The sequence below is a fragment of the Plecotus auritus genome (genome assembly GCF_963455305.1).
Source record: "Plecotus auritus genome assembly, chromosome: 2".
Taxonomy (NCBI): domain Eukaryota; kingdom Metazoa; phylum Chordata; class Mammalia; order Chiroptera; family Vespertilionidae; genus Plecotus; species Plecotus auritus.
The window spans coordinates 79195427-79213010 of NC_137771.1; the positions used below are offsets into that span (position 1 = coordinate 79195427).

The 17584-nt window shown below is 40.5% G+C and overlaps 1 protein-coding gene and 1 pseudogene across 5 annotated transcripts in view; one reads left to right on the forward strand and one right to left on the reverse strand.

Annotated features, from left to right (window-relative positions):
• CDKAL1 (CDKAL1 threonylcarbamoyladenosine tRNA methylthiotransferase) overlaps window positions 1–17584 on the reverse strand; it is a gene marked incomplete at its 5' end in the record, with an annotated part of 690467 nt that overhangs the window by 588490 nt on the left and 84393 nt on the right. The gene's annotated exons all lie outside the window — the stretch shown is intronic.
• LOC308242590 (small ribosomal subunit protein eS6-like) lies at window positions 9185–9948 on the forward strand (annotated as a pseudogene). Its single transcript has one exon. The product of its transcript is annotated as a small ribosomal subunit protein eS6-like (transcript).

Genomic DNA, 17584 nt, shown 5'->3' on the forward strand with positions numbered 1-17584 from the left:
AGCTGATTCAAAAATTAAGTCTTCCCAAAGTAAAAAAGCAATTGCAAAAAATGTACTAGTAGCTTGTCTTAATCTTCCTACTATTTCCCCAATTTTGTACTTCCTTCCATAGTCAAACATCTTTAAAAAACTACCCCTATACCAGATCTATACATATTCTGTCACCTCCCATTCTCTCTTCCAGCACTTCATTTTGGTGATCTTCAACCACCCACTATTTTCATAAAAACACTTTCATTGTGGGAACCGATCCCAAATGCCATAGACAGCTAAACACTCCTTTCTTTATGGTGTCAACAGAATCACTCTCCTATTTTCCTCTTACCTCCCTAGCCTCTCTGCTTTATCCGTCCATGAATTACACTGCTAATGGGAATGTAAAATAGTGTAACTGATTGGGAAAAAAGTCTGGCAATCCCTCAAATTGGTAAACAAAGAGTTAACATATGATCCAGCAATTCCTCTCCTGGGTATACACCCTAAAAAAACTGAAAATGTATGTTCACACAAAAACTTGTACATCGCCCAGCCGGTGTGGCTCAGAGGTTGAGCGTCAACCTATGAACCAGGAGGTCATGGTTCAATTCCTGGTCAGGGCACATGCCTGGGTTGTGGAGTCGATCCCCAGTGGGGGATGTGAAGGAGGCAGGCAATTGATGATTCTCTCTCATCATTGATGTTTCTATCTCTCTCTCACTCTCCTTTCCTCTCTGAAATCAATATAAATATTTTTAAAAAAAACACATTTGTAAGCCGAAACCGGTTTGGCTCAGTGGATAGAGCGTCAGCCTGCGGACTGGAGGGTCCCAGGTTCGATTCCGGTCAAGGGCATGTACCTTGGTTGCGGGCACATCCCCAGTGGGAGGTGTGCAGGAGGCAGCTGATCGATGTTTCTCTCTCATCGATGTTTCTAACTCTCTATCCCTCTCCCTTCCTCTCTGTAAAAAATCAATAAAATATATTTTTAAAAAATTAAAAAAAAAACACACACATTTGTACATCAATGCTCATAGCTGCATTATCTTAGCCAAAAAGTGTGTATGTGGGGCGGGGGGGGGGGGGGGTCCATCATCTCATAATTGAATAAATAAAATGTAATATATCCATACAAAGGAATATTATTAGGCAATAATAAGAAATGAAATATTGATAACATGCTTGATGGACCTTGAAAACAAGGTGAAAGAGGTCAGTCACAAAGTAACACGTGTTGTATGATTCCACTTAAATGAAAGGTCCAAGAGACAGAAAGGAGATTGGTGACTGCCCAGGGCTGGGAAGGCTAGGAATACTGAGGGGTACCGGTTAAAGGATGCAGAGACTCTAGTTGAGGTAATAAAAATGGTTTAAATTGACTGTAGTGATGGATGCACAACTCTGTGAATATACTAAAAGCTACCGAATTGTACACTTTAAATGTTATATGGTATGAGAGTGATTATCTCAAAAAAGCTGTTTAAGAAACAAAAAAAAAAACAAGAGAAAAGCTTGAGCCACACCATCACCACTGTTTTCATTCTTTACCATCTGCCTAAATGTCTCTTCCATCCATCCACCCTAGAAAACTACTATTCTCCATTTTCAGCTGTTACATATCACCCCCTCTAGGAAGCCTTCTCTACTGTAATTCTTTATAAAGAGTAAGGCACTACTTCTCCTTGCTTACAGATGAGCTTGTGGCATATCCTGGCAAATATGCTTAAGTATGTCTCACCCTTAAAATGAGTCCCTCAATGTCTTCAAATCCCCAGAGATGAGCTCAGGGCTTAGAAAAGGATGTGCTCTGATTGTCAATGGGTGGGTGGACAGGTAGAAGGGTAGATGGGTGAATGGGTGGATGCATGTATTGATGGATAGAAGGATAGAAGGAGAGAAGAGAAAGAAACAAAGAGCAAGCATGAGTAAACAAAGAAGCAAACATCAGGGTGGCGGAACAACATGTTAATGAATAATGGAGACCAAATGAGGAAGCAAACAGATTAGTCCTTGTCAGCAATCAAAAGTTAACACTAGAGAAATGCTTTCAGCAGAAGCTGGGGTCAAACTCTGATGGAGAATCTGGTATTTCTTCCAGAGGATTTTCTTGTTCTAACAAGAACAAAGACAGCAACTTTTCATTCTAGCACTTATAAAAAGAATGTATTTACAAAAATATCCTGGGAAAATAGAATATTCCATCTAACAGATATTATGCAATTTATTCATATAGCTATAATTATAGAGAAGTAAAAGAAAAAACAAAACCCTATGCATTAAAAATAGGTTAGAAGGAAATGCACCAAAATGTTAGCAGTAGCTATATTTAGGTACTGGCACTCATGCTCTAGAGAGCAGGTCTTCCTGGTTTCCAGAGGCTTACAGACATGAGTCTGGGCCTGACAAGGCATTTCTTCCCCAAGCTGATCCCTACCATCTGGAGGTGCTTACAGGCCTCCGGAGACATGTTCTGTCTCATCTGACTGGCTCATCTGGACAGGCTGGCTCCTTGGAGCTGGCTTAGGCCCCAAGGGTCTTCTTCATCCAATTATTCAACAGAGGCCCAAGCTTGGACCTGGCAAGCCTGGTCCAAGGTTCTAACACTGACCTTGAAGAAGGCTATTTTGACAGTTCAGAGATTAGCTAACATGGGGCAAAGGTAGGCTGCTAATTATGGGGAAACAAAGCCTCAAGTGGCAAAGAGGTTTTTGTAAAAACAAAAGAACTTAGTAACTGACTACATATGGAAAATGACAGCAGGAAGAATAAAGGTTTCTAACCTAGAAGCTAATCCAAAGAGTGGCACAACTAAGGAGAAGCAGGTCAGAGGAGAAAAGTGTAACTTCAGCATTAGACATGTTCACTTTCAGTTACCTATCCAGTGATGTATGCAAGCAGAACTGCACAAGCAACTGTAAGTGCATGAAAAGACTCACAAAGATCAAAGGTACCCATGTCACCAAAGATGACAGACAACAGGCAATGCAGTATCAGGGTTAAAAATCATCAAGAAGATGGAAGTATGTCACAAAGCAATGATGGGTGGGCAGGACTTCAAAGAGGAGTGTTTGCCTAACTGAGTAATGGTGACAGAAAACAGACTTAAAGTGGTTGTGAAAAGCAAAAACTATGCTGGCCTCTGCCTTATGAATCAGAGGGAATTTGCCTAGAAGTCAGAAGTACAATTAAAATGCTGAAATTGATTTCCTATACATTTCAATTTGATTATGCAATAGATTAGAACTAAATAACAACATTTGCATAGCATTTTACACTTACAAAGCATTTTCAAATACATTCTCTCATCTAAGAGCCCCATGAGGTAAGTATTTACACTCATGGATGAGGAAACAAGGAAAGATGTTGTGACAAGCAAAGAATCGTCATAAACCGAATCCCAGAAGGCGGGGCCAGGGTGGTCTTGGCTCTGCAGGCTGAGTGGAGGCACTTCGAATTCCCTTTGATGTTAAGTGCTGTGATGTGGGCCGTCCTTACTACCATGAACAGGGATGATTTCTTTCATGATGCCCAAAACAACAAAGTTTGTGCATTTATTCACAGACTAGAGGCCCAGTGCACAGATTTATGCACACTAAAAGTAAATTAATTAGAAGGTGGCTGGCAGGGCGGGACTGGGCAAGATGGGCCAGACATGCCCTGGCTCAAAGGACGTCTGCAGAGTGAGAGGGGTCCCTCTAGCAGGTGGAGTCCCTCAGCCTGGCCTGCGGGAATCAGGCCGAAACCGGCAGTCCGACATCCCCCGAGGGATCCTGGAGTGTGAGAGGGCACTCTGCAAAGTTGCTGTCGCTCAGCAGCTCCTGCACTGGAGCATCTGCCCCCGGTGGTCAGTGCGTGTCATAGCTACCAATCGGAGCATCTGCCCCCTGGTGGTCATTGCATGTCATAGCTACTGGTCGAACAGTCAAACGATTGCTTAGGTTTTTATCTATATGAACTAAAGGCCTGGTGCACGAATTCATGCACAAGTGGGGTCTGGCTGGCCCACCCTGACCTGGTGGGGAAGGCAGGAGGGAGGGGCCGCGGGCAGTTGGCCAGCCGGTCCCGCCCCAGATTGGGGTGTTGGGGGCTGATCGGGGGTGGGGCCGGCTGGAGGGGGCGGGGTGATCAAGGCCCGGATCAGGCTGGTTGGCTGCCGCAGTGTGCGTCACAGCCACCGGTTGTTCTGGTTGTTCTGGTTGCTCCGCTGTTTCAGTCACTGGGCTTTTATATATATAGATTATAGTCATCTATTTTTCTCTAAAGAAACTAAATTTTACATGGAGAATGTTATAAATTATATCTAACTGCACCCCATGAAAAGAGCTATGAAGTACAAGGAAGATGTGAGATCACAAAGAGCAGGGACTGAAGTAGAATATATCAACTAAGAGGAGACTGGATTCCCCTCACCCTCCCCACCCTCCTCTGTACCATTTCAGTATAACACCATCAGGTGGGGTGGTGGGTGGCAGTCTAAGAAGAGCCCATCCAAAAGGGAGAGGGTGTCTTTAAGACATGAGCAGACTAAGGAAGGCATCTCTATGGAGGGTGACTCGGCAAGGGTATCAGTGCTCAAGCAGTAAAGAGAGTTGGAGTGACCACAGGAGAGTGTCCACCGAGGCAGACAGCCCAGCTCGGGGTGTCATAATCCAAGCAAAGCGAGAACATCCCTGCAGGGGCAGCTGAGCACTGGGTAGCAGAACTGGAGCACAGTGAATGGGCCTGTGCACCAAAGGGCAGCCAGGCCTGCAGGGTCCAAGCCCAACGGAGGTCAAGAAGGCACCCACATGGGGCAGGTGGTGGCAGTGGCCTAATGTCTGTTGTCAGAGCATAAATGGAGTGATGAAAGTATGCACACAGGAAGATGGCCTGTGCTGGAGTCCAGGAGAGGTGAGGAGGGCATCTTTGCAGAGAGGCAGAGGTGCCAAGTCCAGGAGTTCAAGAGATATGAAAATCTGATGAGGAACAGGAAATTTACCTAGCCTCAAAGAACCTTCTCACAAAATACATATTAACTACACTGGAAAAAAATAACTTTACAGTGGAGAAACTCAGCAGATATTACCTTAATCAAGTAATCAAAGTGAACATCACCAATAATGGGATATATCATTATTGAGAGGATGCACTGAGAGGAAATAGTGTCATTTTTTAAGACATTCCTGCCAAAGACACATTAATTTGAACCTACTCAAGAGAAATATTAGACAAACACAAATCATGGGACAATCGTTCAAATAACTGGCCTGCAATCCTCAAAAATGTCAAAGATAAAAGAGCAAGGAAAGAGAGGAAAACTAGTCCAGATTAAAAGTCTTAAAAAGACATGACAACTCAATGCAAAGTGTGATCCCAAATTGGATCCACTGCTATAAAGGCCATTATGGAAATAACCAGATCCAGGTCTGAGAATTAGATGGGAGTGGTGCCTGTTAGTTATCTGGTTTTGAAGACTGTGCTGGGGTTTTGTAGGAGAATAACTGTATAGGAAACAGACACTAAAGCACATGGAGTGACAAGGCATCAAATCAACAGCTTACTATCAAATGGTTTAGAAATAGGAAAAGACATTTTCTGTACTGCTCATGCAACTTTTCTGTAAACACCATTTTTATCTCCCTTCTTATAAGCTTTGAGAGACTTAAGAAGTAGGCTGCTTGGCAACATAAGAATATATAGTTGCCACAAAAACTTAAAAAAAAATTAAAAGTGTGGGACCCATTGTCTTCACTAGCAGAGAGATGTGGACAAGGAACCCGGAAGGCTGGTGACCCTTGAGCCCTGGCAATGGTCAGAGCTATACACTGACTGTTTAGTCGAGACAATGGTAGCTGAAGCAACTTCCCCACCAGATCGTCATGCAAATCCTTACTGATAAGATAGTCTGTCCGTTACTGGAAATTGCCTGCCTAAGGGAATCCCAAATTGAATAAAAGGATGGCAAGGCCTGAGCACAAGCAGAGTCCTTCCTCTTGCATTGGGCTCCCGCCTGGTCCCACAATTTCCAAATTATTATTTCTTGTCTCGTCTCTTTCATTTGCATGCGGCCCCTCTTCCAGAGCCCGAACCCTGAACCACTCGGGACGTGGGTCTTCACATAAAAGCACTATGAAAAATGGAGAAATGACTCTATTCACATGGAGGTATTTTTTCCCAAAATAGGAAATTAAAGGTCAGTGTTATGGGAACAATGTCAGTGGCAGGACCAATAAAGATACTGACAAAGTGATACTTTACAAAATGCTTATATTAAAGGAACATTTATTTTAAAAGCCAAAGAGAAAACAACAAATATTCACATGTAATTATATTCATGAATCCTTCCCTACATCTAGAAAAGTAAGTGATAATGATTGAGAGCCAGGTAATGTGCTTGGTGCTTAAGTACTGTATGTTACATAGCATTCAGATTTTAGCATTCTATTATTCACACACTACCTTATTTCCAACTAAAAAAGAATAGTCGAGTTTCCCCCACAGTACTTTTAAATACCTATAATGCATACAATACCCATTTCATGATTTTTAAAAAATTTAAAAACTCAGAAAACTAGGACTAGATGGTATTTTCTTAAACACATAAAGAGTACCTGTGGAAATCCTATAGCTAACATCATATTTAACAGTGAAAGCCTGAACTCGTTCCACCTTAAGATCAGGAAGCATTTAAAGATGCCCCATCTCACCTGTCATATTCAACATAGTACAGGAAGGTCGAGAAAGCATAATGAAGGAGGAAAAAAAAATAAAATGCAAAGTAGAAAAAAAAAGAAGAAAACTGTCCTTTTTTGCAGATAACATGATTATATACATAGAAAACCCCAAGAAATTTACCAAAAATTCCTACAACTAATAAGTAAGTTCTTCAAGGTCACAGAATATCTAAGATCAAGAAACAAAAATCAATTACATTTGTGCATACTAACAACTAATCAGAAAAATTGAAAAAAAATCAATACCACTGCCCTGGCCAGATGGCTCAGTTGGTTGGAGTGTTATCCCGTATACAAAAAGGTGGCAGGTTCAATTCCCAGTCAGGGCACATACCAAGGTTGCAGGTTCAATCCACAGTCAGAGCACATGCAGGAGCAACCAATCCATGTTTCTCCCATAGCTATCTGTCTCCATCTCTGGCACGCTCTCTCTCTCTTCTCCCCCCCCCCCCCCCGCCATCTAATAAAGAGAGAATATGCTAATTGACCCTCACACCATCGCAAAGATGGCGGCACCCACAGCCAAAAATGAGGGAATATGCTAATTGACTGTCCCGCCCTCAAATATGGCGGTGCCCACAGCCAATAAGGAGGGAATATGCTAATTGACTGCCCTGCCCTCAAACATGGTGGTGCCCACAGCCAATAAGGAGGGAATATGCTAATTGACTGCCCAACCCTCAAAAATGGTGGCACCCACAGCCAATAAGGAAGGAATATGCTAATTAACTATCACGCCCTCAAAGATGGTAGCACCCACAGCCACAAGATGGTGGTGCCCAGTCCTCTCAGCCCCACTGGGGCGGCAGGTGCATGGCAAGACTGGGCACGTCCCCAGGCAAGCCTTGGATGGTGGCGGCCCAGCCACCCCAGGCCGCCTGAGACTCAGGTAACCAGGGCCGGCCGAGGCTTGCGCTGCCGGCAGTGGCAGCAGCAGAGGTGTGATGGGGCATCACCTTCCCCTGATCACTGGGTCGCCTTCCGCCCCTAAGGGCTCCCAGACTGTGAGAGGGGGCAGGCCGGGCTGAGAAATGCCCCCCTCCAGTGCATGAATTTTCATGCACCGGGCCTCTAGTATTTTATAATCTTCACTACAGAAAAATCTGTTTATGCTACATTCTACCCAGAAGCAATTCACTGATTGAAAATGCCTTACTTCTATTTAACCCCATAGGGAAAATAGATCTAAATATTACAATTGCTTAGGAGAGTTAAAATACACAGAATGCATTTGAGCCAAATATGTCTAAATACTTATTAAACAGCACCTCATATATTGACTTTTTACACACTACCTATGTATCTTGACTCATTACAAAACCCTAATTTTCAGGAATTTGTCATGTCACAAGGACATTTAAAACTTTTCAATTAGTTTAGTAAATTTCACATATTTCCCTGGTGAGACTGTGGGAAACATTGTAGACTAAAGTACACACACTGGAACTCTTGTTTAACTAGCAAATGGAGAACAAGTAAAATGGATGCATACTGGCTGAATACTTTCGCTTAATTCACCTAAAAAAATTTCTCTAACAGCTTTTTTAAATATTTGATAGTTAAGAGAACTCAGGTAAATAATTTAAAAGTTTTACGGTATAGTCAAAAGAATTTTGCTGAAGTGGAATAGAAATACATAATTATTTCTATACTAGAGGCCGATGTATGAAATTTATGCAAGGGGCTTGGCCCTCGCAGCCACGGTAGCAGCCCCGGCTTTGTCCGGAAGGTAGTTCAGCTGTCCAGTCTAATTAGCATATTATGCTTTTATTATTATAGATTATTATAGATTACAACCACAAAAACAGATACCAGCCTCTCTATGGTTTACTCTTACAAAAAATTCCAATAGAAATAAAATAATTTCCTAGGAATTAACTTTCTTCAATATATGGCAACAAGAGCAAAGATAAACATTGTCCTTTTGAATTAAGTGTGCTAAGTATTCTGGGAAATCATGTTACTACTACTCAGAAAACATATGACCAGAGGAGGTAAGAATATTTTATAAACTATAATCACTGGATCTATGCCAAAAAGCATAAAAACATTAGAGACAGAGCTGTTTCAACAAAATCATTTCTACAAAGAAACTATTTCTATTCTATAGCCTATTCTAATACCAGTTGTTGATGTAAATATAATAAACTCAATTAAGCAAACAAAAAATTGGTTTGCATACACTATATAGAATAGCACTATACGGCATTAAATATAGAAGCTTGGGTAAAAAATTTTAGTGTTAAATAATCCTATAATATGAAATACTTCTAAAAATTTTATGTCTCATTTTTACCTACTATTCTATTTGTGGAAATGTTTTTAAATTAAATCTAGCACTTACATCTAATATATAAGATCAAAGTCCAGCTTCATGAGTTTTTGGGCCTTGGGCAGGGGTGTGGGTGTGGGGATGAGTTGTTAAGAAAGCATTTAAGATAAAGAGAAGTAGGGCTCTTTTCCCTGGTGCCTCAGAAGCAGTGGGCTGCTTCAGGATGAACCTGAATGAAATCTCTTTCCCAGCCACTGGCTGACAAAAACTCAATGAAATGGATGATGAACACAAACTTTGTACCTTTCATGAGAAGCCTTTGGCCACAGAAGTTGCTGCTGATGCTCTGGGATTAGAATGGAAGGGTTATGTGGTTATGTGGAAGGGTTAAATCAGTAGTGGGAACGACAAACAAGTTTCCCTTTGAAGTAAGGTGTCTTGACCCATGCTGCTGACTAAAGGGTATTCCTGTTGTAGACCAAGGAGGACTGGAGAGAGAAAGCCCAAATCTGTTCAGGTTTGCATTGTAGATGCCAATCTCAGTGTTCTCCACTTGGTCATTGAAAAAAAAAAAAGGCGGGGGCGGGGAGGGATTCCTGGTCTCATGGTACTACTGTGCCTCATTGCCTCGGGCCCCAAAGAGCTAGCAGAATCCACAAACTTTTCAGTCTCTCAAAAGATGATGTCTGCCAATATGTTGTGAGAAAGCCTCTAAATGAAGAAGATAAAAAACACACGACCAAACTATCCAAGATTCAGCATCTTGTTACTCCATGTGTCCTGCAACACAAATGGCAGCGTATCGCTCTCAAGAAACAATGTACTAAGAATATTAAGGAAGAAGCACAGAATATACTTCTGGCACATAGAATGAAGGAAGCCAAGGAAAAATGCCAGGAACTGATTGCCAAGAGACAGGGAGTTTCTACCTCTAAGTCTGAGTCAAAAATTAGATCTTATGCCCAACCAGTGTGGTTCAATGGTTGAGCATCGACCCATGAACCAAGAGGTCACTGGTTCAATTCCTGGTCAGAGCACATGCCTGGGTTGTGGGATCGATCCCCAGTGGGGTGAGTACTGGAGGCAGCTGATGGATGATGTTTCTCTCTCACCACCGTTTCTATATCTCTATCACTCTCCCTTCCTCTCCCTCTCTAAAAATAAGTAAAATAGAAATGAGGTCATGTAAGAGTAACGAATAAATAAGAACAGACATCAAATCTCCAGAGAGGGAAGAAGAGAAGTAGGGATCCAACTACATCAATGGCACCACTTTCATACTGTATATACTGGATGAAGCAGCACCTGTACACCCTATAATCTGCCTGGCCTGTTCCTGAGTTAGAAGATAACAGGAAGCACCTTCAGGAAGAAGGAAAAGTCTTAGGAAAAACAGACAAACAAAAAACTATGAGTTTCTTTAATAAGCTCTTTTAACTGACTAATGATGGGAAAGAAAGGCTTGGTAGTATGGTGAAGGCTGTCTCCATGGATCTAGCTCAAAACACTACTACTACTCCATTCCCGAAAGAGTCTCTACCGAAAGCTAACCAACCATTTCTTTTGTTGTCCTAGCAGTCACCACAAACCACCAAATGCCTACTCATAACTTTGAAAACAAATTGCATAGGATCTAATCTCAAGAAAAGAATTCCACAAACTGCATGCAAAAGGTTCTCACCTCCCAAAGAAAGCACATTAATAAACCAATATTCCTTAAAAAAAATCGTAACTATTATTTATTGAGCATTTTTTGGTGCCAGGCTGTAAGAGCTTTACATGCATAAACTCAATCAATTCTGACAACTGGTGAGGCAGGAACATGGTTATCTCCATTATATGGATGAGGAACCTAATCTTAAATAACTTGGCCAAGGTCACACATTACCAAATAGTAAAACAAGGCTTTGGATTTAGCCATCTTGCTCCAGATTCTGCAACCTGAATCACCACTGCTTATCAAATGTATTTAAAAGTACATCAAAATATATCAGTAATAAAATAAGGGTCTATTACACAGTGCTATTTTTATGTCAGGTATCATGACTTAGATTCCAATAATGCCCCATCCCCAGTGGTCCACCCTGTTCAGCAAGACAAATATTGACACTGAGACATCCTAGGAATGAGCCTTCCTAGCACCATGGGACTCCGGACTCCATTATCCAACCAAAAGTTTGGTCATCAATGCATCCTTTGGATTGATTGATGACCAAAAGGGGGATGTGTGGACGAAAGGGGCCACATGCTAACCTGACAAGCTCAGGGAAGGCCTGCATGGCAGTCTTGCAAACTCTAAGACCTAAAGTAACCACAGGATGGTCTGAAATTAAAACTTTAACTAAAAGCAGTTATGGTGGATAGTCATGTCCTAGCCAGGTATCTTTCCTGACAAGGTCCATCTTTACCTTAACTGAGCCTTTTTGCATCTACCATAACATATCCTTGAAATGTCAGGGTAACTTCTAACTTCCTTTTTTCCCTGGCCCCTCAGGGCACAACCAAATGTCCTGCGCACCAGGACAGATACCACAAATTCCTTCATTGTCATTGTTATCATGTTAAGTGTTGACTATTAACTATCCTGTAACCACCTAAGTAAAAGAAGTATGTGTCTATCATTTTACTTTTTATTCAATCCCAGAGGTTCCCTCCCCCAACTCCCTGCCACCACCCCACTTTGCTTTCTCCCACCTGTCTACTCTATTACCAATGGATTTCATGTAAACCACCTACTTCTCCTCCTTTGACTGTAATGTATAAAAATAGGTGAAAAACCGCCATTCTCTGGAGCATTATCGCAATCCATTATAATTCTGCTTCCCGGCAATTGTCGACCTTTTGGCTCAAATAAACTCACAAAAATTCTTTACAGGTTTGAATGTTTTTACTAGTATGCTAACAATCCAATCTTTTTTATTGAGTTTTGAGAGAGAAACACTGATTGGCTGCCTCCTGCATGCCCACTACAGAGATCAAGCCCGAAACCCAGACATGTGCCTTGACTGGGAATTAAACAGGCCACCTTTTGGAGTTTGGGGTACACTCCAACCAACTAAGCAACACTGGTCAGGGCTCATGAGGCCTCTTTAAAGGATTTGCTTTGAGGAAGAGTGAAGATAGGAAATAAAAAATGGAATCACTTTAACCAAGCTGCTAAAATTATCAACACTATGAAGGCTGAGGCATGACGATTCTATTCTTGTTCTAACTAGCCTGGGGAATTAAACTTTTTTAACTTTCCAGTCCTGCGTCAATGCCTGTATATACATTTCGACTTCCAGGTAACCTTCTGATTACCCACCTGAAAGACTCACATATCCACACAACCTGACAGCTATTATCTAAACTACCCTACATCGGAGTGATAATCATCCTGGACCAATCCTAAGGCTAAGAATGCACGACTGATAGTTCTCAAAAATGAACTTTTCACTCTAAAAACTCTTAACTGTTCTTTTTTCTTTGGAACATTTCTGGGTTTTCTGGCTAGTAGTGTTGCAAGTTTGCAAACTTTAAGACCTTTTAATAAATCTTTCATTCATTTCTTAAAAAAAAAAAAAAAACAAAGAAACCAATAAAACCTCCCCTATCAAATAACTAACCTCCACTCTGATTCACTTTATAAAATATATGCACCTAGCAAGCATCTTGCACGGCATAAAACAGTATACTTACTACTCCTTCAATAAACTATAGTTATAAGATTTTATTGTAACAAGATTTGAATACAACACAGCAATTTCCTTTTCCCACTGAGTTTGGGAAAGTATATTACAAAGGATTCCAATTTAAAGCCGTTAATACACTGAATAATTTAAGCACTATAAAATAAGTCTAAGATGGCAGGCAATGTTATATTATTATATCATATCTCATTTCCATGTCCCAAATGGATCACCACAAAAACTTACTAGTTTTCTTTCTTTGTTTACAAAGGTAAATTATATATACTGATGAAGATTTTTCAAAAATTGTCATTCTTCTCAAATAAGGTTATATATTTCTCTATAACTTTCAACTCTTTCCTGCTTATTACTAAAAAATGAATGGGCTTTCTGCAACAACAAAATGTGACTATGACAATTTATTTGAAGAGAAGTTATGCTTGCTTTGCCCTGGAAATAGACATTTATATTTCATTATCTCACTACCTAACAAAACACCTTTAATATACATTTTTCTTCCTCCAAAAAGCCATTCAAAAACAATCTAATTAGTCCCACAAATATGCTTAGGCACAATAACATTTTATTTTTAAAAGCCTGGCAAATGCAAGTGGTCTCCTTACTGTTTCAGCTTAATTTAAAAAATAAACCAGTGCGTCAGTTTCTAATGCAAGTGATAGCTAACTCTAAGTTTCTTTAGCCATGAAATGAGAGTTATACTAGAAAGCAGCTAGGATAACAATTAGATATTATAATTGTGCAAAATGAGAGACACAAACATGGATGTGGGTATCCCTGTAATATTGGCGGTAACAGCAAAAGACAAAAATAGGAACAACAAGAATGTCTAGAATAAAGGGTCTGGTTAAATAAGTTATCCTACATCCATACACTAGAACAGTGGTCGGCAAAGTGCGGCTCGCGAGGCACATGCGGCTCTTTGGCCCCTTGAGTGTGGCTCTTCCACAAAATACCACGGCCTGGGCGAGTCTATTTTGAAGAAGTGGCATTAGAAGAAGTTTAAGTTTAAAAAATTAGGCTCTCAAAAGAAATTTCAATTGTTGTACTGTTGATATTTGGCTCTGTTGACTAATGAGTTTGCCGACCAGTGCACTAGAACATAATATTACTTCAAAATATAAAATAAGGAAATTTGTAATAACGTGGTAGAAAATAATCACCAAGTCATATTGTTGTTGTTTTAACACTGTTCACTGTGCTATTCTTTTAGTTTTCTGTATGCTTGAAAGTTTTCATAATAAAACAGGAGAGAAAGGTCTCAAATGATCCTGATGCTTAGGCAGGTCTGAGACCACTGCTGTAGGGGGAAGGCTCCTTCAGAGGACTTTGGAAGAAGCAGTTGCCCTGAAAGCCTCCCCAGTACCCCCAAATCATAATATTAAATGAAAAGGGTGTAAAACCATGTGCATGTATGCTAGCCTTAATGTAGTAAAAGGAGGCAAAAACAATATGTATGTCTGTGTGTGTAATTGTGTATGTACATTATTCTTATAAATCCATATTCTTCTTTATGGAGAGAAAATAAAATTGTAACACTAAGTTACTTCAGAAAGACTTTGAATCTGAGGCAGATGGCTGCTTTATTACAGTATACTCTTTGTTTCTTTTTAATTTTGTGTCATGAGAAGAAATTATACATTTGAAAAAAAATTTAATATTCTTAGTTTGATCCAAAATCATAACAGTAATAGTAAACACCAGAGTCTTGGTTACACACACTATTCATTTTTAACTGAAATATGAAACAAATATGTTGTCCTGGATCACAGAAAAGCCTTCCCTATCCAGAGCATACTAATAAAAAAAATTATCCTGAAACTATACTACTACTTTAAAATGATCTTTAATCTCTAACTTGTTCTCATTTAGACTATTAGAATATCCCCTACATCCAGAGAGGTAGTAGAAACAAACCACTGTTCATTATATTTACTAGTCTAGATTATCAGGAAGCAATGCATTGTTTGCCTGAAATTTTTCTCTGCACTAAAGTATGACGATGAAATAGTCACAACTAGAAGAAATTATTTTGGGGTGGGTAGATGTGAACTCACTTTAGCAAAAAAAAAAGTCAAAGGCAATCAAGTGGCTAAAAGAAAGTAATTTACAGCAGAGAATTCTGGGAAAATTCCAGAGAAACAAGAAAGATAAGGATAAAATAAAGAGGTGTATAAAACTAATATTATACCTATAAATTCAAAAATATATTATTAATATGAAAATATGGCCCAGCTGGCATGGCTCAGTGATTAAGTGTCAACCTACAAACCTGGAGTTAACGGTTCAATTTCCGGTCAAGACACATGCCCGGGTTGTAGGCTTGATCCCCAGTGAAGGGTGTGCAGCAGGTAGCTAATCAATGATTCTCTCTTATCATCAATGTTTCTATCTCTCTCTCCCTCTCCTTTCCTCTCTAAATAAAAATATTTTTTAAAAATAATATGAAAATATGGACTGCTGAATATAGACTTCTTTAGGTATAGTTAATGCATATATGGATTTTTAAATATACACTAAAATTAACTGCTACCGTGTATATTTTATTTTTTTTCAATATATTTTTATTGATTTTTTACAGAGAGGAAGGGAGAGGGATAGAGAGTTAGAAACATTGATGAGAGAGAAACATCGATCAGCTGCCTCCTGCACACCCCCTACTGGGTATGTGCTCGCAACCAAGGTACATGCCCTTGACCGGAATCGAACCCGGGACCCTTGAGTCCGCAGGCTGACGCTCTATCCACTGAGCCAAACTGGTTAGGGCAACCATGTATATTTTAGTGTACCACTGTCAAGGTAATTCCAGAAAATGACACATAAGTACAAACAGAAAATATGAGAGAAAAGTTAAAAGGCATCGAGGACCAGTCCACAAACTACCACAGAAAACAGGATTACCGGAAATAAGGGTATGGAAATAAAGGAATAAGAAAAAACTTCCTTGAGCTAAGTCATGAGCTTTCTAACTGATAATCAATCCAGAGAGTGCTAAACATGACAACTGAAAAATCATGCACACATGGAAATAATTACTTTCTGATATTTCAAGTTGAGGCTAAAGATAAGATTTTCTAAAAAGGAAATTAAGGAAAGATACCTACAGATAGAAAAAAAACAAGTTGACATTAGATCTCTTATCTGTTAGACTGAATTCTGAAAAGAAAGAATACCTCAAAGATCTGGGAACATTATTTTTTATCTAAAAAGCATACCCATTCAACAAGTATGAAACATTTTCAGTCATGCACGTGCAGAGATATTACTACCACAGACTTTTCCTGACCAAACTATTCAAGACAAATTCTACCAGGGGTCCTCAAACTTTTTAAACAGGGGGCCAGTTCACTGTCCCTCAGACCGTTGGACGGCCGGACTATAGTTTAAAAAAAAAAACTATGAACAAATTCCTATGTGCACTGCGGGCCCGGGATGAGTCGGATGCTAAGCAGGACAGGCAGCGGAACCCAGCGGGCCGGATAAATGTCCTCGGCGGGCCGCATGTGGCCCTCAGACCGTAGTTTGAGGACGCCTGTATCTAAGCCAATGCTGAACTCTGTTGACATAGTCCCCCTAGCTTTTATATTGTGTTAATTTTTATTTTCATCGTCTGGATAAGAGTTACTCACAGACAGAGAAATTTTTAAAAAGAAGGAAAGCGAGAGGGAAGAGAAAGCCTGACCTGAGTATCAGTTATTGGTCCTACAATGAGTTTGGGCAAGAAGGATGAGTGAAAAGGAAACCAGACCAAAACACAACCATATGTAATTTCAAAGTCAAAACTATTTTTAAAAACATACAGGTGTTCCAAGAGCCCAGGTGGAGACAAGAAAAGAGTGATAGCAGACACATTTACTGCCACACACACACAAAGGGGGCTGTGTTGATCAAACCAGTGTCCCCACCACCATCAGCAATTCTACTATAATCCCATATATGAAATACAAAACTTCATCTCACAATACAGATAAAGCCATAGACATGAAAAAGAATCTATAATAATAAAAGCATAATATGCTAATTAGACTGAACAGCCAAACGACCTTCCAACATCATTCCAGACGTCCTTCCAAATGAAGCTGAGGTGGCGGGTGCTGAGGCAGAGCAGTTAGGGATGATCAGGCAGGCAGGCAAGCAGTTAGGGGCGATCAGGCAGGCAGGCAGAGGTGGTTAGGGGCGATCAGGCAGGCAGGTGAGTGGTTAGGGGTGATCAGGCAGGCAGGCGAGTGGTTAGGAGCAATAAGTCAGGCAGGTAAGTGGTTAGGGGCGATCAGCCAAGCAGGCACAGGTGAGCAGTTAGGGGCGGTCAGACAGGCAGGCAAGCAGTTAGGGGCATCAGGCAGGCAGGCAGAGTGGTTAGGGGCGATCAGGCAGGCAGAGGTGGTTAGGGGCGATGAGGCAGGCAGGCGAGTGGTTAGGGGCGATGAGGCAGGCAGGCAGGCGAGCGGTTAGGAGCCAGTGGTCCTGGATTGCGAGAGGGTGCAGGCCGGGCTGAGAGCCCCCCTCCTATGCATGAATTTCATGCACCGGGCCTCTAGTCATTTATAAATGTCTAATAATTTTAAGATTTATTTTATGAGTACAAAATTGTCCCAAATTCAGCCTGTAATAAATCATCCTTGTAAAAGTTTTTGCCTCACTTTGAAAATACCTTTTCCAACTCTCATGCTAGCAGTTATCACAAATCACACACACCAGTAACTTGATAACATTAAACACAAAGCATATCATGCAAATGTTTTTAAATAACTTAATTATGTGTTACTCATTTTTCATAAGACATTACCTTGCTAAGAACAAAGATGCTAAACAAGCATTATCATGTTCTTTCCTGATCTGATTTTCCAAGGTAGCACTAGCTCCAATTGTTTGACTAAACCAGTTGTAAAGTACTTGACTGCAGGCAACTTCAGACACATTATCATTTGCTCCATACT